Source organism: Alligator mississippiensis, chromosome 8 (assembly GCF_030867095.1).
Source record: "Alligator mississippiensis isolate rAllMis1 chromosome 8, rAllMis1, whole genome shotgun sequence".
NCBI classification, from domain to species: domain Eukaryota; kingdom Metazoa; phylum Chordata; order Crocodylia; family Alligatoridae; genus Alligator; species Alligator mississippiensis.
This window is the reverse complement of record NC_081831.1, coordinates 70,048,066-70,074,408: the sequence shown is the minus strand read 5'-3', so window position 1 is coordinate 70,074,408 and position 26,343 is coordinate 70,048,066. Positions and strand designations below refer to the sequence as shown.

General features: G+C 41.7%; 1 protein-coding gene across 1 annotated transcript in view; it reads right to left on the bottom strand.

Moving 5' to 3' along the window:
* The window catches only part of TENM1 (teneurin transmembrane protein 1), a 1,265,690-nt gene that overhangs the window by 895,947 nt on the left and 343,400 nt on the right, over window positions 1-26,343 (bottom strand). The window contains exon 5 of the mRNA XM_059732824.1: window positions 1,428-1,494. The gene's annotated coding sequence lies outside the window, so the exon portion shown is untranslated. The remainder of the gene's footprint in view (window positions 1-1,427; window positions 1,495-26,343) is intronic.

Below are 26,343 nucleotides of genomic sequence, written 5' to 3'. Positions count from 1 at the left end.
AAAATGGAAGCAGAAGACCAGAAATAAGGATGTGCCAGGATAAAAACACCTTCTGAATAATGGGAGAGGAGACTTATAATGCAGGGGGAAGGATTATGAATGAATCCATGTATGTGACTTTGAAAGAAGCAACATAATAGTTATGTTATTATAACAATACGAGAATGGGAGATTTAGAGAACATTAGGTTCTGATCCATGATGAAACAATGAAATCCAGCTTCAAGGATGAGGATCAGAATTATTTATAGCACATCAAAATATTTCACTTGAACCAGACTAAATGTGTGAGAAAATGCATTCCCATGAAACTATGCCTAAATTGACATTTTTTTAGTAAAACAAAACAAAACAAAAAAACCCCACACCTTTTAAACCTAGAAATCTCTTACCCAACTACTTCCAAAACAAACAAACAAAACCCATATCATCATTACACCAATGATTTCTTATTAACTAGTGGAATAGCCTATGCTGTTTGAATCTTTATACTACTAATCTTAATAAAGGCTTTTTGCAGCACTGGTACATAAGCCTAGTAAGGAGGGCTTTATTACCGATCCCAGCATGTGTAAGTTACTTTGCAAATTCCCCAAAGTAAACTCACAGTTCAGTCAAACAACAAAAAGAAACAAAAATATCCAAAAGACTCCTAGATGGGGTTTCCAGGAGGTGCTGTTCTCTTAGACTGATAGCTGTTAATTTCAGAAAGGCGTTTAGAATACTCCAGGCTGAATATTTTCTGAAAATTAATGCCTTAATAAAAAAGTGTAAAAGCAATAAACCCATGAGATTAGCAGTAGAGCATCTGCTAAGTAGTTTATTTTTTATGCCGTTATAAAGTCTGATAAAGGGGACATGCAGAGTTAGTGCGTGTGTCACCAGTTAACACACATTTATTTCTCCATGAAGAATTAAAATATTTACTATACTGTAATACGTTGCCAATATTAAATAATTCCATCAAAGCCAAAACGCAGCGTTTTGCTCATTCTCAATGAAAAGTGTAGCATTAATTTCTGGTAACTGTATGACTAAGCCAGTCAATAAGACCTCTGCATTCAATTTTCTTCATTTCTTTGAAGAAAATGAAAGCAGTGATTCTTCTTGGAGAAATTGTTCAAATCTAAGGACTTGGCTCTCTGGCTCACAACTCAATAAAAGCTCATTAACTCCACTTTGCAATAACTTGGAAAACAAATGTTTTTTAAGGACACCTCACAAAGGAAGAGCTTCATAAAGTACATGCTTTTTTAGAGAAAATGAACCCAAACACCAACACTTGGAATAATTTATTTTGCTAGGTACCCATGAAATCAAAGAATATGCACAGGGATGGCTTGGTTTTTAGCTGAGTAGCTCTGAACAACCTTTACATACTAGTTCAGAACATAGGACAAGAATTACAAAATGAAGGGAAAGCCTTACCGTATCATTCCTGATCATGTGGTCAAACCAAGATGGCTCCTACGTACTGCATAGGGCTGACTGTCCACTGTAAAACATAAATATACTTTTCTGAAATGGGATCAACATTGTCTGAAGTACCAAATGCAAGGCAGCAATTATACAGGCTCCATCAAACTTTATGAACAAAGCATCTGCCAAGAGAAAGACAGATCCATTTAGGACAAGTCTCATTCCCTTTCAAGGCCAGGGCATCCTTAGAATTGACTGACTTAAAGAGTCTATCCAGGGTTGCCAACTGCCTATAAATTTACGGACAGTCTGGGAGGGGGTAAGGGGGGACTATAAACATTCCTTAAGAAAATGATGTCCATTAAAAAAAAAATTAAGTGACTGAGAGCTTGATTGAAGATCCATCATCTGAACAAGCAGCTATTGAAAGACAGATAGAAGAGCAGCAGCACCTGGTGTCTGAATGGCAGCTCAGTCAGCTCAGCTCAGGACTTTGTTGCCCATGTAGCCTCCGTGCCCCCAGCTATGCACTGCTGCATCCTTTTTCCTGCTTGTAACACTGCTCACCTCACAGGTAGAAAAAGCTGTATAGCCCTGGGCAGGACAGGAAGGGAGTGATGTGACCAGGACAGAGTTATGAAGCCAGGAGAATGGAAATGTGTCAGAAAGGGTCTCTTCTAGGATGGGGGCAATGGGCCTGGCAGAGTTAAAATTAAAAGTTGGACTGCAATGGGGCAGCATGGTGAGGTGGGTGGTCAGGGTGGGAGGGTGAGTAGGGGACCCCTGGGATGAAGGTAACCAGATTTAAAACTATGTCAAGCAGAATTCCCAACCCAATTCTTTTTCCTGACAATCTGCAAACTTTTTAGTGACAACCAAACTTGTCTACTATGGTTTGTGTTAAACCCCTAAATTTGAAATCATCCCTTCTTACTGCCACCCAGAGCCTGGCTGAAGGATTACATTATATTGCATAAACCATATGTCAATAGAACAGTTTGGTTGTCAGTAAAAAGTTAGCAGATTGTCAGTGAAAAAAAAATCCGTGGGTTGGAAACCCTGTCTATGACTGACAGGCCCTATAGAAAACACTGCTTTTAAAAATGTGTATGACCAACAGAATAACATCAATGCTTGTAGCAGATCTTTATGTGAACCCAAAAGTAATTAAAGTAATTTTCACAACTGTTAACAATCTGGAAGGAGATGCAACGGAGAAAGAATGAATGAAAATTTGATGCACCAATCAATCTGTAAGCTTGGTTCAGCAAATAAGTAGGGAAAGACCTTTAACATCAGTAAAAATGGCAATTATTTTGTTCTTATGCTGGTTTCTATGTCAATTCAAGCCATACAGTTTCAGTGAAGATACTCTTACATTGATGTATGTGATAGGTGAATTAGTCTCAATGCCTTCAGTATAATTCAGCTATATAGTGTTGATTCTAAATATGTATTCATACACACACACTTTCCCCTTTTTGGCCAAGTCCAGACAGTCAAAGAGCCTGAGGCTGAATTGATTCAATCTTTGCAGGTTAGTCAAAACTGCATAGACTGAATCAATAAGCAAGTGAATAGACATTCACTTTTGATTCTGGAAATACAGCCACATGCCAGTAGCAGCACAGGTCAGAAGCCGAGGGGCGCTAGAGCATGCCTCACTGCTAGGTTGCAGCAGGCAACTTGGGCCAAGGGTAGCTTGCTCACGTTGCTAGGCATGGCTTGTGGGGGAGCTGCCAAGCATCCTGGGATGCTAGGGAACTGAGTTAACTTGAGTCTGGAGGGGATCTGGGACAGAAGTTCAATAAGCCAATTTAACCTAAATCAGTTAAATCTAAAATCCACTCTAGCTCCTCTTAAACCAGTTTTGGCCATTTTGAAAGTGATTTATGTGCTCTGAACTTCTGTCGTGTTCCAGATGTGAAACGGTTTCCAATCACTTATACTGGTTTGTGTATAATTTTTATCCCTAGCCTTTGAAACAAAAGGGGTCCATGTGGCTTATTTACTGTAGTTCTGCTCACTTTTCCCTCTACAAACTCTCTCTTTCCTTTTCCTTAAGGTCTTTATTCACATGCTTAAACATAATTAATGTTTATATAACATAATGAAATAAAAACATAAATAGGACTTTTCCATATCTTCATAAGTACCCTTTCAGGTCATACATTAAATTATATAATAAACAGCAAATGTTGCAAAGCAAACACAATACTATTTTAACAATATGAGGCTATTTATATTAGTCCATCAGTACTGCTGCCAGCTGCATGCCCAGCTCAGTTTCATACAGAAGTGGAAATGATGTAGACTTCTTCTTTTCCAAGTTTTAGGAAAAAATGAAAATCTCTTGAAAGAGATTTTAATAGCAATGTTGCCTTAAACTTATACTCCCAAGGACAGCTAGATACTTCATTTGAAACCTTACATGCTGTGATGGTTTTTGGAAGTTTCTTTAATTAGTACCTACATTTAAAAAAAAAAAAAAGGTATTTATTTTTTAAAGGAAACTAAGAGGTCTCTTCTCTCATTGACATACACCCATAACTCCTATGGATGCCACTGAAAAGTATATGCTGGTATAAAATGCCCAAATAGAAACTCATAGCCTCATAACCTGATGCCACCGAAGATTTTTAAGACAAACTTTTTCTTTTTTCTTCTTTATTTTTGGGAGGAATACCTTTGGCCCATCATTCACACAATCTTTCACTCCATCCTTTTGCTCTCTCACTCATTAATAATGCATCCATCTCTAATTCACGAAAGGAAAATGCCATGCCTAATCAACCATTTTGAATATGAGGTCCAAGCACTGATTTGTGGCAGGTGGTGAAATAAGTGGAATAACATTTGGACATGAAATTTTATTTAGACCATTTGATACTGTGAATTACAGAAGGACAGGTCAGGTCTATACCTTAAATTGGAGTCCTTGAATGCTTGCTGCAGGTTCCACTGCATTACTTGTAACCTGCAATTCCTCTAACATAGCAGTGCACAAACTTTAACCCTGCAGGTGAGATACGGGATACAGGGCCGGTGTGCAGGCTGGATCCTGCACAGGGTCAGAGTTTGGGGTCAGTCCACAGGTATGAACCTGTGTGCTACACCCAATCCCACGTACCCAGATCTGGCCATGCACCGGTCTGAGCTGTGACCCTGACTGACTACAGAGTACTCTGCATGCTGAGGCAGGATCACATTATCTCAGCCTGCAAAGCTCTTTGAGGACCCAGAAATTTAGCATCAGGGGAAGCAATTAACAAGTCTACTGCTCCCCCACCACTAATTTTTTGGACCTGTGGAGGGCCCCATGGGCTAGATGACATGCCTCCACATGCCAAATCAGGCCCGTGGGCCAGAGATTGAGCACTGCTGCTCTAACTTCATTAACACAATGTTACATTGACGAGGAAGACACAAAAGGAATGATTAGATAAGGGCTCTACTAACACCACAAAATCAGAGCTGTCATGAATACTTTAGAGGAAAAAATGGGTTTTCACTGGCCTATTTCTTAAAACTGTAACTTCTGGAAGAACAATATATAAAATATGCAAATGTTGATGTCAATTTTAGTCTATAAAGGCTTTCTGATACCTAGAATGACATTTCTACAGACACCCAACTCGCACATGAAAGTATCTCCAAAAAAACAAAAAACCTGGGATGTGGGAGACCTAGGTTTCAAGTCCCTGCTCTGTTGATCCAGGTCTAGGAAAGTTGAATACTTTAACATTGAGCTATTTAATCAGTCTCTACCTTGTTCCCTCTCTCCCCTAACAAATTGCTCATACAAAGTGAAGAGCTACAACAGGAGAAGACTGAGAAAGACCCACCCAGGAACAGCCAATAAACTAGGGTCATAGTATTCACTTGCACTGTGCACAACCCAGGTTCAAGTCTTTACACTGCTTGACTCAAACTGAGGACTATAGCCTGGACCTCTGCATCATGGGTTAGTGTCTTGAACACCAAACTACCGACTATTCCAGGCAGGCCACGCAGCTTGTGGGTACATTTTTTTTTTCATTCTGTTTTCAGACTTTCAGGTGTGTAACAGGGGGCCTTCTCAGGGCTGATTTAACTGTGGCCTGCCCACCTGTTTCTGGGCTAACTGCCCACGTTCTCACCCACCACGACTTGTTGGAATTAATTAGTTAATGATGTAATTAAGCAGGAGGCTGCCCATTTCCCACCCCGATGCCAGGGGGCGCTATCTGTGGCTCCATTCCTCCCCTACACTGCAGCCAAAGCCTCACAGATGGCATCTAGATGTTATCATCATCACTGGCCCCCACACCAGGCCCCAGAATCCTCCTAATTGAACCCCACCTGGATTCCTCTCCTCAGGCAGTCTCATCCACCTTCAGACTAGGCAGCATAGCTCCCTGAATCGCTTCCCCTTTGGGTGTGGTCCCCCCAGGACCTTTGGCTCACTAGCCCTGGCCCACCTCCAGGCCAGTCAGAAAGCCAGGTGTGCAGCTCTTGCGCGTTCCTTGCGGTGGGCCCTTGGCCCTTTGACCCTTCCAGTCCTGGCCCCAGCATTGACCAGTCAGGGGAAGTTCAGACAGGCCTGAGTGTACGGCCTTTTCTCTCTCTCTGGGGGTCCACTCTACAGACCCTCCAACAAGGGGTAACCCACACAGTTGTGGGGGCTAAGGGTTAAGGTGCCCCAATCCACCTTTCACCAGGGTGGTAATTGGCCTGGCATTTCCTGGGGGTTCCCGTGCCACTGAGAGCCCCACCAGCCACCCACTCCCAGCAGGGTCCAGTTTTAGGTCATGCCCAGGACCAGAACCAGGACCAAGAGCCTCCTTACCATCCCCTACAGCTCCTCCCTTACCTCCAGATACTACCAGCAGCCCTCCAGCCAGGTGATGTTGTTGCCTGGCTTCCTGTTCCTGTCCTGTTTATATGGGCAGCCCCAGATTCAAAATGGCTGCCCTCATCAGGCACCTGGCAGCTGCCAGGCCCTTAAAGTGGCAGGCACAAACAGTGCCCTGCCACAAGGTGATTTGCTAGGTCAGCTGAAAAGAAAGACATCTCAACACTTTTTTTTCCCCTTTCTTTTCTTTTTTATTTCTGTTTACACTGAAACGTTCCATTGTATAGCCTTAGCCAAAACAGTTGATACACCTATACTTTTCTGCGGGCTAGAAATGGCAGGCCCCACATTTGTTTCCAAACCAGCAGTTTATAGCATAACGCTATTGTTATATCTTGAGTTTATTTACTATTTACCAATACTTAATATTCATAAGCAAGCAGGAAATACAGTGTGTGGTAAACAAATCTGAAGTAGTTGAGTTATGCTTATCCCCAAATGGTCACTTTTTTCTTTAATGGCATTTTAAAGCAGAAAACAATACTTCACCCATCAACGTAATGCTCTTTGTGCAAGTAAAACACTGGTGCCACTGAGACTGCACATAATTCCTGTGATTACATTAGTAAAAGTTATGGTGCTGCATTTTATTTTTATGAAGCAATGCCTTTTTATATTATGATAACTTAAGAAGAAGTGTTCCCTTTAAATATTCAGATTTTCATAAATGCAACTGAGGCAAAGTAGAATGTCTTATTGCTATATATTGGGTCTTGATTTAATCAAAACCACTTTTTGCTTTTATTATTAACATCAGCATCAATGAGATATAATTCTTCTAGGTAACAAATAAACTATGTCCAACATCCTCTTTTAACCTGAAACCTCTATACCATTCTTAATCTCTGAGATTAGTTTCAAGTTGACCTAAGATCTCAATTTATGGGAGCTACATAACAAAGCTTCCCATTTGTAAATATTACTGATTCAAATTCGTCTCTCATCTACTCTTACACTTGGTCAATCTTGTGATCACATAAATGTATTTAGCACAACACCCATATACCTTTTGGTGCCTCTGCTGATCTCAGATTCTCGTAGAAATTAACAGTACTTACTGAATTTTTTAAAGATTAAAAATATAAAATAAATTTGACTGATAAGTTCAAATACATACGACTCTTTATCAGATAAAACATTTTCCTGGCATGCAGATAGATTCCTCCGCTTACTGTATTTCTTTGATTCCAAGACCAGAGTTTTTCTTTTCCCCATTTAACATAGGGAAAACTCAGCCTCATCTCAGAACTGAGTATCAGACTGCTTCATTTGAGAGCTAGGGTACGGCTATACAGGGAACCTGGCTAGGCTGAGGACAGTGGGGATGAGACAGTGGGGATTGTGCCCAGGTTCTTCCCCTTCCCAAGATTCCTCCCCCCTCTTCTTAACCACTGTCCAGGAGCAGGATGAAAGGAGGAATCTGTGAGCTGCCACAGCAGCTCCTTGCAGTGGAGCAGGAGCAGGTCAGGAATGACTATGGCCCCCTGCCTCCATGCCTGTGTCAGCTGAGAAGCACACCGCTCCAGCTGGAAGTTTTGGGGAGCAGTGATGCAGGGAGCCCAGCATGGCTAGTGATAGCAGCAACGCTCTGCAGATTCCTCCTTGACGGAGACAGGGGTGGGGAAAGAGGAACCCATGCAGTGCTGCCACTGTCCCCAGCCAACTGGGGCTCCCTACACAACGAGTTCCTAAGCTCAGGGCAAGCATTGCTTTGGGGCTTTCTGCATGTCTGGATCAGTTGGGGAGATGTGGTGGGAGAGTGGCAAATGGAGAGGCAATTAATGAGGACGGCAGGTGGCTGAAGGCCACATGTCCAGGGGGCAGGTGTTAGAGGACGTGGAGCAGGTGGCAGGTAGGCAATCATGGAAGGGGTAAGTGGTGGGGGTTGCAGGCAATGGAGTAGGAAAGGGGCAGGAGTCAGGCTACTTTCTCCCCATGCTGTTTGCCTCCCCCCACCTCTGCCTTTCCCCACTGTTTGCCTCCCTTCCACTGTTTCCTTCCACAGTAGTGAGGAGGACAAATTTAAAACAGCCCTCCAATAATTGGTTTCTAGATATAGAAATGATACATTCATAATTCTCCATGTCTAGAACTAATTATTGGCAGGTCATCATAAATTCAAAGTTGTCTTGGTTTCAGGTAAATATGGTATATAGCCCACTCCTTTTCAATGGCAATCTGCCCTTAGTCCCTCCAAATACTTGTCACAACTTTTTTGCACGAGTGAAGAAGTAATTCTTGTTTCTTTGGTAGAAATAAAAATAAGTTTGGAATGCATTTTTGATTGACATGGTTAAGTAACATTCTTTCAGCAAACAGTTTAGTTACTCTGATAACAAGAAGGGACCATAAAGAATGCTGAGCCCATCTTTGTCAGACAACATAGAGGAGCTTTGCTAAGTTTATCCAGCCTCTAGTGTTTAGCAGGAAGACAAAAAAAATGCAACAGCAAGCACAGATTGAGGGATTGTTCACAAGGATTGGGATCAATCCCTTCAGTTCCATGGATGATCAAAATGTATCCTCAGGCTGTGTGAGACAACTTACTAAAATAATTGTTTCAGCATGAGCTAGTTCCACAATACAGCTGAATAAGATGCCAGGAAAGTGGGTTTTTAAAAGATGCTTAATATATCCTATATATGAATGAAAGCCAAGTGCCTTGAGGTCCCAAGGGCACTTTGGCTCAAAGTAATTCTTGAATATTAGAAAATTGACTTCTAACCAAATTTGTACTTTGTTAAATTTAATTCAGTGGATAGGATGATGAGCATATTTAAGTGGCTGGAGATTGGTCATGGAGTTTGTATTCTTCTACTATTTTATTGTCAATTGAAAACAGGCCTGTTGTGACCAAAAGCAACCAACACATGAACAAACATAACCATCATATCCAACCATGGAACCCTAACTGAGGAAATATAAGGTTTCATCAAATCAATCCTAAAACCACTTGTCACCCACAAAGCAAGTTTTGTACAAGACACAACAGACTTTCTACGAAAACTTAAAAACATAGACCACCTTCCCAGCAACACCCTCTTAGCCACCATGGATGTTACCAGCTTATATGCCAACATCCCACACTAGTGTGGCATCCAAACCTGCCTTACATACCTACAAAAGCAAGATGACAACTCAGAGTATAGACCCAAAGATATTACTGACCTTATATACTTCATCCTCACACACAACTATTTCACTTCTAATAACCAATACTTCCTCCAGACCATGGGCAAAGCTATGGGCTCCAAAATGGCCCCACAGTATATCAACCTTTGTATAAGCCACCTGGAAGAAGAATTCCTCAAGGACTGCACCATCAAACCCATGCTATACTTAAGATATATCAATGACATCATCTTTTGGACTGAATCTCTGATTGATTTCCATCAGAAATTCAACAATCATCACCCCTTCATCCAACTATCTCTTGAGTATTCCAGCACCAACATTTCCTTTTTAGACATGATGATCAGTATCCAGAATGGTAAAATACAGACCACATTATACAAGAAACCCACAGACCAACATACATATCTGCACATTACCAGCAATCACCCTAAACACACCAAGAATGGTGTAATATATAGCCAAGCCCTTGGATACCACCAAATTTGCACTGAGGAGAACACCCAGGATTGCCACCTCACAAATCTCAAAAAGGCTTTCACTTAACAAGGACGCTCCTCCTTGGAGATAGATCACATATTTGAAAAAGCCATCCAGATACCACGTGAAGAACTGCTGCACTATAGAAGGAAACTCCCCTCCCCCCCGAATCGCACACCATTGGTTATGACATATCACCCCCTCCCTTGAACCTATACAGAAAATCCTCAAACAGTTGCGACCCATACTAGAAGGAGACACAATTCTTAAAGAGATCTTCCAAGACCCACCTATCCTAGCCTTCTATCAAGCACCGAACCTTGGTAGTCTCATCACCAGAAGCAAACTTCCTACAGCCCAAAACACACCAAATTCAGACCATGCCGTGACAAGAAATGTAAAACCTGCCAACATATCTCCACCACCCCCACAATTACTACACCCCACAACAAAACCATCAGTATTCCCGGACCTTACAGCTGCACCTCCAGAAATATAATATCTCTCATCCAATGCACCAAATGCCCTCATGGAAAATACGTAGGGGAGACCAAACAACAACTGTGCACCAGAATGAACACACACTGGAAATCTATTAAAGGCAAGAATACCCAACTACCTGTGGAGGCACATTTCTCACAAGAAAACTACTCTCTCTCCAATATCTCAGTTGTAATCCTCAAAGGGAATTTTCAAAACACTTTTCACAGATGAACCTGTGAACTTCACTTCATGAACCCCCTAGATACAAAAAATCATGGACTAAATGTAGACATTGAATTTGTGACACATTACAACCTTCCTAACATCTGACTCCCCAGGTACCTCTCCACTATTTACCAGCTACGTTCATCCCCCCCACCCCAGCCTGTTTCTCACCTACTGACTCCTCAATTTACATCTTCACTGACTGCCTTTCTTGCATGCAGACCAGCCTCTGGCTTCTTTACTATTCCTTCCATCCAGGAAGAGTACACACCAACTGCAGATGCCTCCTTAGCCTGACAAAGGGTATTTAAAACTGAAAGCTTGCTAAGAAGAATTTTTCCAACTATCTGAGTTGGTTTAATAAAAAATATCAGATTTACCCAAAGAACCTCGTCTACCAACACATGAAGCCTGTTTGATCTCCTGTGGGAAACAAATGCTATGCATTATGTATGAACACCCCTCATAAGAAAGGGACCAAAAAAGGACAATAAAAAACAAACACAAGATGAGATCTTTGTCTCCCCTCCATTCATGTTATCTAGCACACATGGGACCATAATGGCCGTGGTAAAGGGAGAGTTTTTCCCTTGCAGGCACTATGCGGCACAGCTATAAGGCTATCTTCTGAGTGTCCTCTTACAAGTTCCCAGTTAGCTGAGGAGATTCTAAAATGAGGCTGTGGCCCCGAAGTGGGAGCGGCTGCCAATACTTAACCAGGCATCCTAAGGCTCCCTAGATTGAGCTGATCTTTCTGGACTCCAGAGCACTGCTGGATGAAGAGGGTTCACAAGAGGACTTAAAACTACATTAACTTCTACTGTCCAGGCTACAATCAGCATAGAATCTCACCTGCAGAATTTACATGACAATGGGGGTCATATGAGGAGATAGCCAACACCATACCCAGAGTTATGCTGACTTTTAATGAAACTGTGAAGTCTGTTTTCTTGCTTGCTAATGTCAACTATTACATTCAACCTCAATGGTTGTGATTTGAATAGACAGTGATTACAGGAACTGGCAGTTCCATTCATGGCTGAGACATTTTCTGCTTATCAAAGTTAAAGGCCCAGTAAGTGGTCTTATTGTAAAAAGTAATAATTTAACTACACAGAACAAGTGTGAATGTGGCTGGTAGGAAATAAAAATAGAAATGGTTAAACCCTAATTATTAATAACTTGGGGAAAAAAAGACATGCCATAAATTTCAGCATAATTGTTATAAGGAAATCATTTTTACAGGTCAAAATCAAGGGTCCATTGAATGAAAAGTCATTGTATTAATTCTTCAGTTTAGTGTGAATAGCTGTTACTCACATGAATCAAAAAGCGCTGGACTATTCTCTCCAGTAAGAGGAGTCCTGCTGTAATAGGAAGGACAGCCAAATGCTGAATAAAGATGCCATGACCTTTTCAATAGTGCTGTGAATGCTAATGAAAAGGACCAAGACTCCCTAGGCCTGAAGAAGGGCGATTGCACCCAAAAGCTTGCAAAGAACACTTTTCCAGCTACTCAGTCGGTATAATAAAAGATATCACATCTACCCAAAGAACCTGGCCTGCCAAGTCCCTCCAAACATTTGGGATATTTCTTACTGACATTTTCTGATGGGCCTAAGTTTAAGCAAAAGAACAACAGCTCATGTAGACACCCCAGTGTGACCTGACTTGCTCAGATGAAGTCAAATGGAATAGGTCTAATTAAAACATTCTTATTATTACTACTACTATTACCATTATGATTGTTATTAGTTGTTGTTGTCTCAGGAAATTGGGAAGATAAAGGAAAGTGGTAAAGCTGAAGGTATAAGCAAACTGCTGTTTTAAGTGAGAGATGAAATGAATAGTATAGTGTGTCTGTGTATATTTGGAAGGAATTCTATTTCCTTCATTATGTTATATAAAGCCATGGCAGCAGAAGTATCCAATCGATGGCAAAATGCTAATTTCTGTAGTCCTTCATGGAACTTTTCTTTTTAACATAAAGGAAGAGAAAGAGCCAGGCTGATGTGGGGGAAAACTGATCAGAATTTATAAATAAGAACTCTGAGATAAAATATGAACACAATTATAAATGGTAGTTTCAAAGCTTTGATTTATACTTGAATTCACATACCTTAAAATGACAATATTGTGTAATGGGGTTCTCATTTAAATTATGTCTCTGCAATAACAGGGCAGGAGTGAGAGTGGAATCTGGTCCTTACAGCAGTGAAATGCTTTAAGTTAACCTAATGTTTAAAATAATGACTTATAAATCAAAGTGTCGTGATTTCCATTAATGGCTTTGCAAATGGAGTCCCAGACTGCATAAATAGGCAAAGAAATTGGAAGCAAAAAATAAGGAAAAAGGCCCTTGCATATTAAGTGAGAAGACATACCAGTATCTTCCTTCAACATGTTTACATAATGTCTGTACATATCTATGTCTGCTGGGGGTGTGCGAAATGGGCCATATTTGATTCAGATTTGGCCCAAATCACGGGCAGTAATTCAATTTGTTGATTCAGATCACTGTCCCTGATTTGGTTCGGCCAAATCTGAATCTGAAGATTCAAATCCGATTCGGAGACTCAGCGATTCAGCCATAGACGCAGCTTTAAATGTTTTTTCAACATACCTTGAGGTACCAGGCATGGCTCATGAATGCTGCGATGGTGGGGCGGATGGAGTGTCCCGCAGGAGTGCAGCGGTGTCTCCCCATGTGTTCGGCAACGAACCCAGAAGTGGACTGGAACTACTTCTGGTCCACTTCCGGATCCGCTGGGGAGCATGTAGGGCCCCCCCACTCAGCTCAGAGATTGTCTGTGGGGGGACTCCAGGTGCCCCCCCCAGACCCAGGAGGCACCAGTCACGAAGCCAGGGAGGCACAGGGAGGGGAGGGAGGGCCCAGCACTCTCCCCAGTCCACTTCCAGGTCTGCTGGAGAGTGCGCTGGGGACCCCCTGTGCTCCTGTGGGATGCTCCATCCGCCCCAGGATTGCAGCGTTCATGAGCCACTTGGTACCTTGAGGTACATACAAAAAAAATGTAAAGCTGTGTCTATGTCTGAATTGCTGAATCTTTCTGAATCTCTCTGAATCGATTAGGAGGGCTTCGATTCAATTTGGAGAGATGAAAGGGTCTCCTGATTTGATTCGGGTTCAGAGATTCAGGCACCGAATCAGGCCAAATCTCTGCTAAATTAAATCAGGGATCAAAGCTTTGTACAGCCCTAATATCTGCTACATTTTATAACAAGCCATTTGTGAGTAACGAGATCATTACTACAAACACACATCAAGATACAGTCCAGAAGATTATCCAAGAAAACAAGCAGATGGTGTGTAACTGCATCTCCTTCACTGCCTTGAAAATCCCAACATAATCTTTAACCTATCCACATAGTCCGTCTTGATGCAACTGAGCACTTGCAGCTCTCTGAAAGTAGAGTACCCTTCTCTCAGCTTCAAAAATGAAATATTTAATTATAATAATCAAGGTGTTGAGAAATGTATATTGCAGAGCTCCCCAAAAGTATACTGCAGGGCTCCACTGTGGTATGTGCAGTACTGTTGTATGTAAAGTACAGCTACATATGAAATATGATTCTTGATGCTCCAAAGGGTTGACAATCTTAATCTAAGTGACATGTGATGGGTGCAAAAGCATATGTGCATAGGCATATATGTATATCGGATGTCCAGTAAAAACTGCAAATATTAGCTATGTGAAACTGCCTCAATAGCAGTTTTAGAAATGGGTTGTAGGAGGGATTTAAGAGCAAAGACAAGATGCATGGACAGACGTAACAATCACATTGACATTAAATGCTACCAGTACAAGCTGTAGGATACAACTGTTACATCTGTGTGATTCCACAGCAATACAAGTGCAGCAAAACTGCTTTAACTCTAACCCCGTCTCATCTAGAATCGAAGCTTGAGAGATCTGATTAAGATTAAGTTTGACCTCTACCGTATTGTGCAAATGTAACTGTTAGAGCACAAAAGCTGCTGCAGACTCCCTTTTTAAAGCTATGTTTATGCACAGCCAAGGACATGGCTCAATGGAAAGAGGACATAACAACCTGTAGAAAGTATGGCAGCAGCTATGGGAGGAAGTGACAGCTGGAGCTTCCACCTTCTGGGAGACCAGGCCAGGCAACTTACTACGCAAGATCCTCAAACCTGACCACCCCGGACATCTCAGTTCCTGGCATTGCAACTATCATGAAGGGAGTTTTTGGCTATGTTCCCTCAATCCTATTTCCACATGCTACAACAGCTGCCAACTATTTGAAAGATACCACAAATCCTAAAGAAACTAGCTTCCATTGGCAAGCTTCCAGCTAACACAATATTAGCTACCATAAATGTTACATCTCCATACACCAATGAGGATGGATTATGAACCATAAAGAACATATCTCCAAGAAGGACACTGCTTCCACTTCCATCATATTCTCCCATTTTGTCCTCACACAAATATTTCATATTTGGGGGCTCCGTAGACTGACAAATGAATGGCACTGCCATGGATATATGCATCCCAATATGGCTCCCAATATGCCAATACATTTATGATAGGCCATAAAGTCTACTTCCTCCACACCTGCCTTCTCATTCTCCTGGTATACACAAGTTATATTGATGACATCATCATATGGACTCACAGGAGTTTTACCTGTGAGAAATTCCACCAGGACTTTTAACAACTTCCACCCCTCCATCAAATTGACTGTGAAATACTCCTCCCAGAAAATTCATTTCTTGGACACCCCTGTGAACATTTGCAAGGACCATATTACCGACACATGGTATCAGAAACCAACAGACCACTACAACTAACTCTAGGCAAGTAGCTTTATCCTAAGCATTCCATTAGATCCATGATCTACGGCCAAGCTCTACATTACTACAGATGTATCTGCTCTGGTCCTACTGACTGGGATGTGTACCTTAGGGGTCTGGAGCAGGGATTCCTATAACTACAATACAACCCTAAAATAGCAGGCACTCAAATGAACAGAGCAAAACCTAAAGCCTGTTCCAACCTGCTACAATACCAACCCTGAGACAGGGCACTAGAATTCCTTTGGTTGACACCTGCAGCCCCCAGCTTGAACACCTCAGGCACAGTGTTGATAGGCTCCAACCCTTCCTGAAAAATGATGACCATCTCAAGGTAACCATGGGGAACGCATCTAGTCTCAGTCTCAATGGCAAGTTCTCCAGCAACAGGCTACCTAAGTCCTTTTATCACCAAGGCACCAGTCCTTGCTCCAGACCCAGATGCCAAGTATGACACCTTGTCAACACAGACTACATAATCACTGACCAAATAGAACAGATTATAACATTTTAGGTTCATTTACCTGCTCCTGTACCAACATTATACATGCCATCATTGCAGTGCCCTTCTGCTTTCTATGTTGGACAGATGGAGTGATCCCTACATGGTAGAAGGCATGTATACCAACACAGGAGGCTTGTAGGGGGCACAGGGCAGCACGTGCCCCCCGCAACAGGGCCATCCCAACTGCTGATGCTGCTGCCAGCTTCTGCAGGTGCTCGCCAGCCCCGTCCCTGCTGCTAATGCCACTGCCGGCTTCCGCGGGTGCTCGCCAGCCCCGTTCCCACCACTGCCACCACTGGCTTGTTCGGGTGCCCCCCCAGACTGAGGAGGCACCAGTCGTACATGTATAGCAATCTAACATGAATGCCACACAGACAAACAAGCCTGTGGCAGAACACTTTAACCTCTCCAATCATTCACCTCAGCATGGCTGTTCTTAAACAAGAAGACTGAAAAATGAACTTGAATGTGAAATTGCAGAACAAAAAACTATCCAGATTGGATTATGTTAAATCTAGCCTAAAGAAAACTGAGACTACAGATTCGTACCCTATTACCTGGATTAGCATTTATAAATTTTGTGTCCCTCACTGGGTTAATTGCTTTGTTTCTCTCATTGCCTCCCATCTGGCCTCGCTCAGAAGTGTCCCCTCCATTTTCTTCCCCCGCTCCCTACTCTTTATATTCTAATCACTGCTTTCTATTTAGCAGCTTTGCTCCTAGCAGTCCTTTCACAGCATCTGATGAAGTAAGCCCTCTGCTTACAAAAGCTTATGCTATCCATTGCTGATTTAGTCTATAAAGGTGCAAATCTACCCTGCTTTCTAAGTCGCTGGTTGTCATCTTAATGACATTTCAAAAGATGGTCATCACATCAGCCTTCTTACTTCAAGTCAACAGCTGAAGTCCAGTCAAAAGCATCTAAAATTATCAGAAAAATCAATTGGGATTTTTTTTCCTTCTAAAAGAAGTGTATAAAAGCTGTCATTCAGGGCACTGGCAGAAAAGACAGCCCTAGGGCAGCTTCATCCATTGTGAAGGGTAAATTATATGTATTGCATTGCTTCTGCCTAAAACAGTTGTGTCATAGTTTCTTTAGACTGTGGCTTGGGCATACGAGTTTTACAAATTCCTACTTCGGGGAAGCCTGAATCTGAATTCTTTAAAGGGCCAATTCAAGACTTGGAATCCATATAATTTTTAATTTGTGGGAAGCTCATCTCAAGCATTTTTGTAGGTTTAGAAAGAGCTCAAAGCCACTTGAGCAAAATGTTTGCCCTTCCAACGTACAGAACATTTAATTTTTCTTGGTTCTGTGCTATGGGTACCACAAAGTGTTTGGTTCGTCTGGACATTAACAGTATGTATATGACACTTGTTACCACAGCATTGGAGTGCCTCACAATATTTAAGTTATTTAGCAACACAACACCCACAGGATAATAAGATTATTGCTATTATCCTATGCTATAAGCAGGCACTGAGGCACATTAAAGTTGCACTGCAGGGAAATAAATCTAGCTCTTCTGAGTGCAGACTAGTGACCTAACTTTTAGACTATGGGGCAGCTGAGTTACCCCTGATAACTTCTGGCAAATGCTGACTTTTAAATGGCAGTCACTGTTTTTGGTATTCATTGCTTTCCAAGGTCAATAAATACATAAAACCATTTCTATTTTTTTCCCAGCAGTGTATTAAGTCCTTTACACTGGGATGTCTTTGATAGAACTGCATTGAATGAGAGAGCTGATAGGATCTTTGTGGACGAATCTACAGTGCTTTATCAGCATCCTTACCATTTGCTCAATACTAGCTGATAAACAGTAAAATCAATTTAAACAATCATAACAGTTAATGCATTCCACTGGATATTACCAAGCACAGAAAAGCCTTACATGCTGGATATTAAAATAGACTGCTGTCTGGGACAGAGGGACTGAAACATAACATTTTAAAAACCTCATTCTCACAGCCTAATGAGCTTTTTAAATTTAATAGACAGTTATTTTTTTTCTGAAAGTGTCCATCTATAATTTCTTTCTTTTTTTTTTTTTTTTGTTAAGTAACATGCTTATTAACCTAGGGATGGATTATTTCCAACTTTATCATTTTATATCCAGTGTAAGTGACAGTGATCAGGACAGGCAGCATAATACAGAATAATGAAAAATGTGAACTTATTGCAAAAGCCTGTTCACACCTGTTTCCTCCTATTTTAATTTCTTATCACATTTTCCAAATTGCGCTTTTATCTGCAGCTTCATAACACTGTTTATTTATTATGGTTAAGCAATCAGTGCCTTTATTTCCCAATCTACTGTTTTGTTCTGTTGTTTGTTTTTTTTAAATAGGTATGTACAGTGAAAAGAGTACCTAGCTGAAGATCAGCTTATTACAGTGTATAAGCTATTCTGCATAATTATGGACCCAATGGAAGAGCTAAGTCTAAGAAGCATAATGCATTATGATCCTCATTTACTAGTGGGTTTTTATTATGCAAACAAAGCATTGCTTATCTTAAATTGTATCTGACCAGAATTCTTGCTGAGCTTGGGAACTTTTGGCCCCTTTGTTTAAAATGAATACTGTTGTGCTTGAGCGTGTCAGCAAAAGAGTTTCTGAAACGTAAGGATTCCATAGAAGAAAATGACAACAAGACCTTCAGAAGTAAGGACCTGATGCTTTATTACTTGCCAGGAAACATCAAAGCAAAATAAATAAATTAAAATGATGCACTACTTTAGGAAGAATGGCAGACTGTCACATACATTGAATCCCAAGGATTTAAATTGGTCTTCTGCTACAGTAGTGGAATCCAATTAAACAACAAGCCGGATTCCAAGGGCAGTTTGATATTCTCTCGGCTTCTGTCATGTAAAATAAATTTAGACCTGATTCAGTGTCGAGTGCAAAGAATTAGGGCCTGTAATGATCTATTTCCTTGGGTATTGTGTGGTGTGCTTTGAAAATACTGCAAAACATTTAACTACTTAGCTGAGCTATTGGTGAAGCTCTGTATCTGAACTGTACCCAATTATAAGGTAAATCACGCATTTTAGACCCAAGTTTTCCAAACATAAATATTCTTTAATACTTTAGTAAATTATAAGACCTATGAGTGATCAGCCAAGCAGGTGGTAATAACACCTTCCTGAGGTAAAAATTGCCAGTGGAGGGCAAGAGAGGCACACTTAGGCCATGTCTATACAGCAATTTTAGTTGGCTAAAGTTCAGTCACTATGCATTGAAATGACCAGTGTTTACATAGTGCGATTTCCACTACATCGTAATGGGTGCGATGATGCATATATTACACTCCTGTTTGCAAATATGCAAGTTCACTGTGTGTTAAGTTAATGCATTTTTTTTTTTTATTTCTGTATTCCAGGCCAAATTAGCCAAAAAAAATTCCAAATCCAAGAGTCCAGAACCATAAGTGACCCTACTACCAGCAAACATCCTTCACCTCCATCTGGGGCTTCAGATGTATCCAAAACCTTTGACATGCATCCTACTTGCAGGCCCCCAGGCTTGGGGTTTGGATGCCCCCGATTATTGCTTCCCCTAAGCCATAAGGCCCTAGGGACAAGCCAGGGAGGAGTCTTCTGTTTCCATAAAGTACGCTTAAAGCCAAGACCCTCCCACTCCAGCAGCTAAGTAGGAGGTTTACTGTATATTACCTTGGCAGGAACTATCCCCGTGCCAGGAGAGCAGTCTTCCCCAGGAGCAACTAGGAAGACTACCTGCATGGTCATGGTGTTTTGTTTGCCAGGCAAGCATAGACTCTGTTTGATCTGAAATGAAAGTTTAATGCAAAATAGTGGTTGCATAGACCACTGCTGTCTGACACTGCTCTCACAATGGCTACCTACTCTTTTTGTGCTGTCATGCAGCCAGGATTCCTTTGCAGATGTGTACTTCTGAGGTGACCCCATAGCCAGCATTCCCAGGGAACGGCCAAAAGTTCAGGAATCTCAAGATCAAAAGATAACCACAAACATGGGATGACTAATCAGGCTCCCAAATGGGATGCCATGAAGCACTTAATCAATAGCAAAAGTCTGAGGTCATCTTATGTGAACGCAAGGAACATAGAAAAGGCCTCCCATGGAAGCCATGTCATCCATTCATATCATGAGGCGCTCCACAGGATAGTGTCATTAGATACCGTGATAGATGCTTGGATTGTGACAAATATTGCTGGAGTAATACTGCTGAAGCTGGGGAGCACTCTGATCTAACACAGACTCTGATGGTGAAAAGATGACTGAAAAATAGAGACTCTTCATTGCACTTGTTTTTATCATAAAAGTAATTTGCTTTGCAAACTGCGATTTACCACTGGTATTTGTTTTTTCCTGGGTATTGAATATTGCCATATTGGGTGCATGCAAAATAGTTGCCTTTCTGAATTCTACCCTGAATGGTCAAAATTGTAGCCACACTGCTCAGAATCACAGTCTTGTTATGCACATGCAGAAACAATTAGTTTTGGAATAGACTGTCATCCAGCCTTCTCTCTCTTTCCTGACACCTCTATCCCACATATTCAAAATAGCCACTACATGAAAGGGACCATGGGTCCAAACAACACTGAGCAGCAAATACGAACTTAATAATTCACTACCCACAGCCTAGCCCATTTCCATCTCACTTTCTCTTTGTAGCTCCCCAGGTCAACCTCCTGCTATACAAATTCCTTTCTTCAGTTTATGAGTTCCCACCTTTTCATCCTCCAGGTTCAAAAAAGAAAAGTCTATCTCAGAAATGTGCATTTTTTAATGAGTTGAGTGAGCACAAATTACAGCCAATATGTTTTATGAAAACATTTTTCCAAACATTTCATTATAGTATATGAAGTATTTTCTAGACATTTTATCACATAGTATATAATTTGATTGAAGTGGATGTATCTAAGGCATTATCTCCAGCACAAACTCATCATGGCAGTACACAAAAGCTCAAACAGATACAAAAATGCTTACTCTAAATACGTTGATCAGTCATTGAAAAATCCCATGCATTCCATTGCACACTTGGCAGTTATGATCCTCCAGGTATTTAGAATATGAGACCACTTTGGTGAACAACTTCACCGTACATCATACTGTACTCCACATAATCTTCTTCTATAGCCATTTTCTCTGATTCCTGATCACATAGATCAGCATGTGCTCTCCAGAATGATGACTGCTTGCCAAGGTACAAGTTACTAACTACTAGGCCTGTGCGAAGCAGCTAGTATTTGCTTCAGATTCGGCCGATTCGGGGGACAGTGATTCGAATTTGAATCACTGTCCTGATTTCATTCAGGCAAATTTCCAAATCAGTCAGGCCAGGCCCATCCTCTGCCTGCTCTTCCAGCCTGACAATAGCTGCTCTACCCACCCCAGCTCCTGGCACTTGTTCAAAAAAAGCCCTGACTCAGTGGATGGTGGCAGGCAGGGGGTGATCCCTGCTGCCCCGCACTACCCCATGCTGCATGGGGGGGGGCTCTGCATGAGCTCCCCGACCCCCTCCCCCTGCTCCCCAGCCCCACCCCATGGCTGCCCTGGCCCTTTAAGAAAAAACAAAAACATGAAAAAATCCCAGACTCACCATTCCTGCTTGCAGGAGCAATCCCTACTGCCCCCCACTACCCTGTGCCACATGGGAGGTTCTGCCTGAGCCCCCCAAAGTCCCAAAGCCACCACAAGACTGGAGAGTCCTGGGGCTTTTCTTGGGTTTTTTTTCCTTAAGGGGCCGGAGCTGGCCAGGGCAGGGCACCCATGGCGGGGTGGGGGGGGCTGAGGGACCAGCGGGGCTCGACACCTACCAATTAACTTGAACACTTAATTACATAGGAAGTGTCCTGCTGTGTGGAAATTATGATTTGTACAGGTTGAGTGCAAGGTATAGCCCTGCCTTTCCCATTAGCATCTCGTCCAAACTCTTCCTTCTCTCATCCCCGAAAAAACTATATTACTGATCCTACAGATTACAGGTCATTAAGGAACCCAAGAGAGGAACCCCTGTGCATAGTGATTTCATATTCTACACAGTTTCCTAAAACCTTGAAACTTCATCCTGGATCTCAACAGATGTCTCCTGTATGGAGACTCTCGTTCTGATAGCTTTTCTTGGGACTCTTTTTTAAGAACATGAACCCCACAACATAGAAAAATATTCCAAGGGAAATTGAATTTAGTCCCTATCTATATTCAATTTTTAATAGAACAGGAGGGGGCATAATGAGAATCCTCCTTGTCCCTTCATATGCCTTCTTCTCAGACCAAAAAGAGATCCCAGAAGAGACCCAAGATGCACAGATCATAACCCTCTGCCACAGTGGAAAAGGATGGAGCAAAGAAGGGAGTTGAACCTCCTTGGCAGAACTTCCGCTGAAAGACAATATTACATACACATTGATGGAATGAGCAAGAAAATGAGCAACCTTCTCTCTGCCCTGTGATAATGCCATGTAAAAGTGGAGACCACTCTTTGGCTGGCATGCTATAAATTAGCTCCATATCCTCCCTGAGTGCCCATCCACTCCTCTTCCTTTCACTGATCTGTTGCCCTGCTTTCTACTCCCTTCCCTATGCTCCCTTTCCAACTTGCTGATCGTCTTTCTACCCCAGCAGTGCCTGACCCCTCCCTGAAGTGCTGCATGCCACACACAGAGGTTGCCTGTGCCACATATTGGCTACCTCTGCCATGTAATAACCATATAGTGAAGTTTGCAGAGGAGAATGCTTTAAGTTAAGGCAAAACATTATTTTCTCCCCACCCCCCACCTCTCCTTTCCCATAACAAAGATGTTGATTCCCAACTTTTATCCCAACTTGAAATGGAACTGAGCCTTAACTGAAAACACAGATGAGGTCTCCAGAATACCAGTACCTAAAGTTAATACAAATTTGTTGAGATTTAGCTCTAAATTCTACTCTTGACATGACCTTCAAGAATAAATATTTCACAGACTATTCTACTTTTCTTGTAAAAGCTGGTATTGGAACTCTAAGGGTGCTTATACGCACGCTCCAGGAGATTGGGGGTGGAGAGGGGTGCTTTAATTAGAATGCCTCCAAGAACAGCTCTAATTAAAGCACCCGGAGCATCATGTGGATCAGTATCTCTGTGCTAAAAAATGGTGGTGGGGGCACTAACTAAAGCTCATTCAACAAGTTTTAATGCCCCCCTGCCACCATTTTTCAGCACAAGGATGCTGGAATCTGCATGGAGATTCTGGAGTCTGTTGGAGTGTAGTAAATACCACACTCCAGCAGACTCAATTAATAGGAGCAGCCTCAAATCATGTGTATAGGTGCCCTTAAATATTTCATATGTGTAATACTGACTTAGCACAGGTGTTTCTGTCTACTGCTTACTCGCAAAACACAACAAATTTTCACCAAGGGCACAGACAGAAGTGACATTTTTGAAGTGATCTGGCCCCTGAAAGTGCTCTACAGCTGTGTCATGACACACATGCATGGCTGCAGAGCACTTTTAAAATGGCCAGTCATGTGAAAAATTAACCCTGGTTAAATCGGTATTACATGAAGGCACTCAAAAGGAACAGGGCTCCCTTGCCTTTCAGCCCCACCCAGCCCCTGGCTGGGGTATTGCAGGGAGCCGGGTCAGGCCCATGAGGTGAGGAGGCCCCATTCCCACCCCCCCACCACGCTGACCCAGCTCTGGCCATTCAGCAGCTAGAAGCAGTCAGCATGGACCTCTTGGCTGCTAAGTAGCCAGAGCTGGGAGGGGGGCAGAGTGGAATGGAGCCCTCTCACCTCATGGGCCTGACCTGGCTCCCCCCAATACCCCAGGTGCAATAGCGGAGGGGGGTGGGCACGAGCTCCCCTCCCCCACCAGCTCGGCCATTCAGCACCTGGGAGCTCCCTCCCTTCCACCTCCCCTCTGCTGACAGCCTTGGAGCTGCAGGGGGTGAGGCTGGGAGAGGGGCAGTTCAGCAGGCTCCTGGGAGGCTTCCGAAGTGCCTCCTCCTGCTGGCCTGGGCCAATGCATCATGGCCCCAGTCCCTCCCCCAGGGAAATGTCTGTTGGGTTGGGGGAGTGCTCTAACTCGTGGCACTTTACACAAAGTGCCATGAGTTAGAGTGGGGCCCCTAAGGTGTGTATATGCCCCAACATATAATGGAAGATACAGATATGCTTGATATTGACTAAAATGTATTTTCATGTGCCTTTTAATGGGTGTTTCTTCATCAGAAAAATAGACATTTATTCAAAAACAATGCCAAATTAAACCAAGATTGACTGATTTTTATGCGAATGACCTTGCTCCTTGAGAAGCCACATTGGTTCATGATGTGATTATAGAACAGAAGTGTACTCACAGAGGGATTCTTCGTAACTTGCAACTTGAACTGATCTATATTTATGATTGCATTGCCCTGCATACACACACGCATTCTCTTCCACCTTTGGCTTCTTTCCCATGAAGAGGAAGCTCATATCAAGTACAGGCCTAATCTCACTTGTGAATTGAGAAGGCTGTTGTGATAATTTGTAAGGGTCTCACTTGGAACAAAAGAGAGGTGTTACTTTATATTTTTTGACAGTCATGAAATATAAATGCACTGAATAAAGATAATTTTCCCTAGTGACTATTTATTTTGCATGACAATTTACAGTCACAGCAATGCACTCCCTTACTGCAGAGTAGCTGCCTGTTCCACTATAACCATCATGGTTTTGCTTCTGTGTAAAATAGTGCAATAGCCTTGCAGTTAAAAAAAAATTATACATAATGAGTGTTAGTATGCATCTTCAATAGGAGACACAAGTAAAAAATGTTCCAGTATCTTGCTATATGTATGCTCTTTTACAATTCCATCCTCACAGTTGGTCTGTTTTCCATATTTCCAGCTCTTTCATAATTTCAGTTGGGTCACAAAAGCAAAGATTACTATAGATATATAGCATTAACCTCAGGTAATGAAAGAAATATGTTTTCAATAGGAATTCTATTTTCAAGTAAGACTGCTGAATTTTTTAACAGTCTTTCAGGGGAAAAGGAAAGTCTTTTATTTCAGTTCTCTACAAAATATCCACTTAATTAATTGGATTACATATAGTAATGAATGATCTTGGAGAAATTTTAGCACAACTACCAACAGGCCTTGGACTAAAATAATAAATCAGATTATAGAAAGAATGAAAAAAACCCCATTCTTTTTACTGCACTTTCATTACCACACATTAATATCATTTCTAACAGGTGATTAATCTAGTTGTTGCTGAAAAATTAAGTTCTAATAATTGCTTTTCAATACAAATGCCTTGCAATCAGTTTTAAAGGTAGGCAGTTTAGTAGAGAATTCTAGCTCACCCTGCATTCAAATATAGACTCATTTCTTAGATTTATTAATACTATTGTGATGGCAAAATCCCATTATAAAATGCTACTTATGCAGCAACTTTGGAGAAAAAAATATGTTCTATATCTTCATTTTTTCATGGAAGATTCCAGTTTTTATCACTCTAATCTATCACTGCTGAAATGAAAAACCTCCTTCCTTTAAATAAGGCTTTGCCTTTTATCTGGGACAACCTTTTCAGAAGTCTCAGGTCACAAATGATATAGCCTGGTGACCTGAGATTAGCGGTAAGTGAACAATGGGCTACATATCAATTTTGCCTCCATTTAGTGGCAATTTGGCAACAAAAAAATGCTTAATAGAATCTCAGAGTAAAGTGACAAAGTCCCTTCTGTGAGGAAAAAAAAGCATCATGAAAGGCTACAGTACTAACCAGTCAGCAAGAAAAAAAAAATCTCCCTTTGCCTGTCTGGAGAAAGTAGAGTTTTGTTTGTTTTTAATTATGCTATGCAGAAAATTAGTCTGCACAAAGACCAGTTCTCTCATTTCTCAATGCAAGGTTAATGGTAGAGATAATTGGAGCTCTGCAGCTACTGAACAAGAATTTCTGAGAAAATTCATTCAGAGCCAGACCTTCTGCTGGTGGTAAATCATTACATCAGCGTAGCTCCATTGACTTCACTGGAGCTATACCGACTCGTTCTGCCTGAGGAAATGGCCTTTGATTTTGATATAATCTTGATGTTTGTGCTCTTTTTTTTTTTGTGCGTGTTCCTTACAAATATTCTGGGAAACAAATTTATTGGCACGGCCAGAAAATTTGTGGAAAGCTAATCTCAAAACCACAACAGTGAGTATTTGCATCAGGCAACTGATTCAAATATATCTGGTCCAACAACTAGTCAAATTGTGATGATCACTTATAGAGCGACACATTACTTGCTAGCAGTGTGTTAGTGATGGAGAATTATTTGCAGAATTTCTGTAGCCAAATAGTGCAGAATAGGGAAGACATTCTGGACAAGTTGCAACATCTTCCAGGTGTGA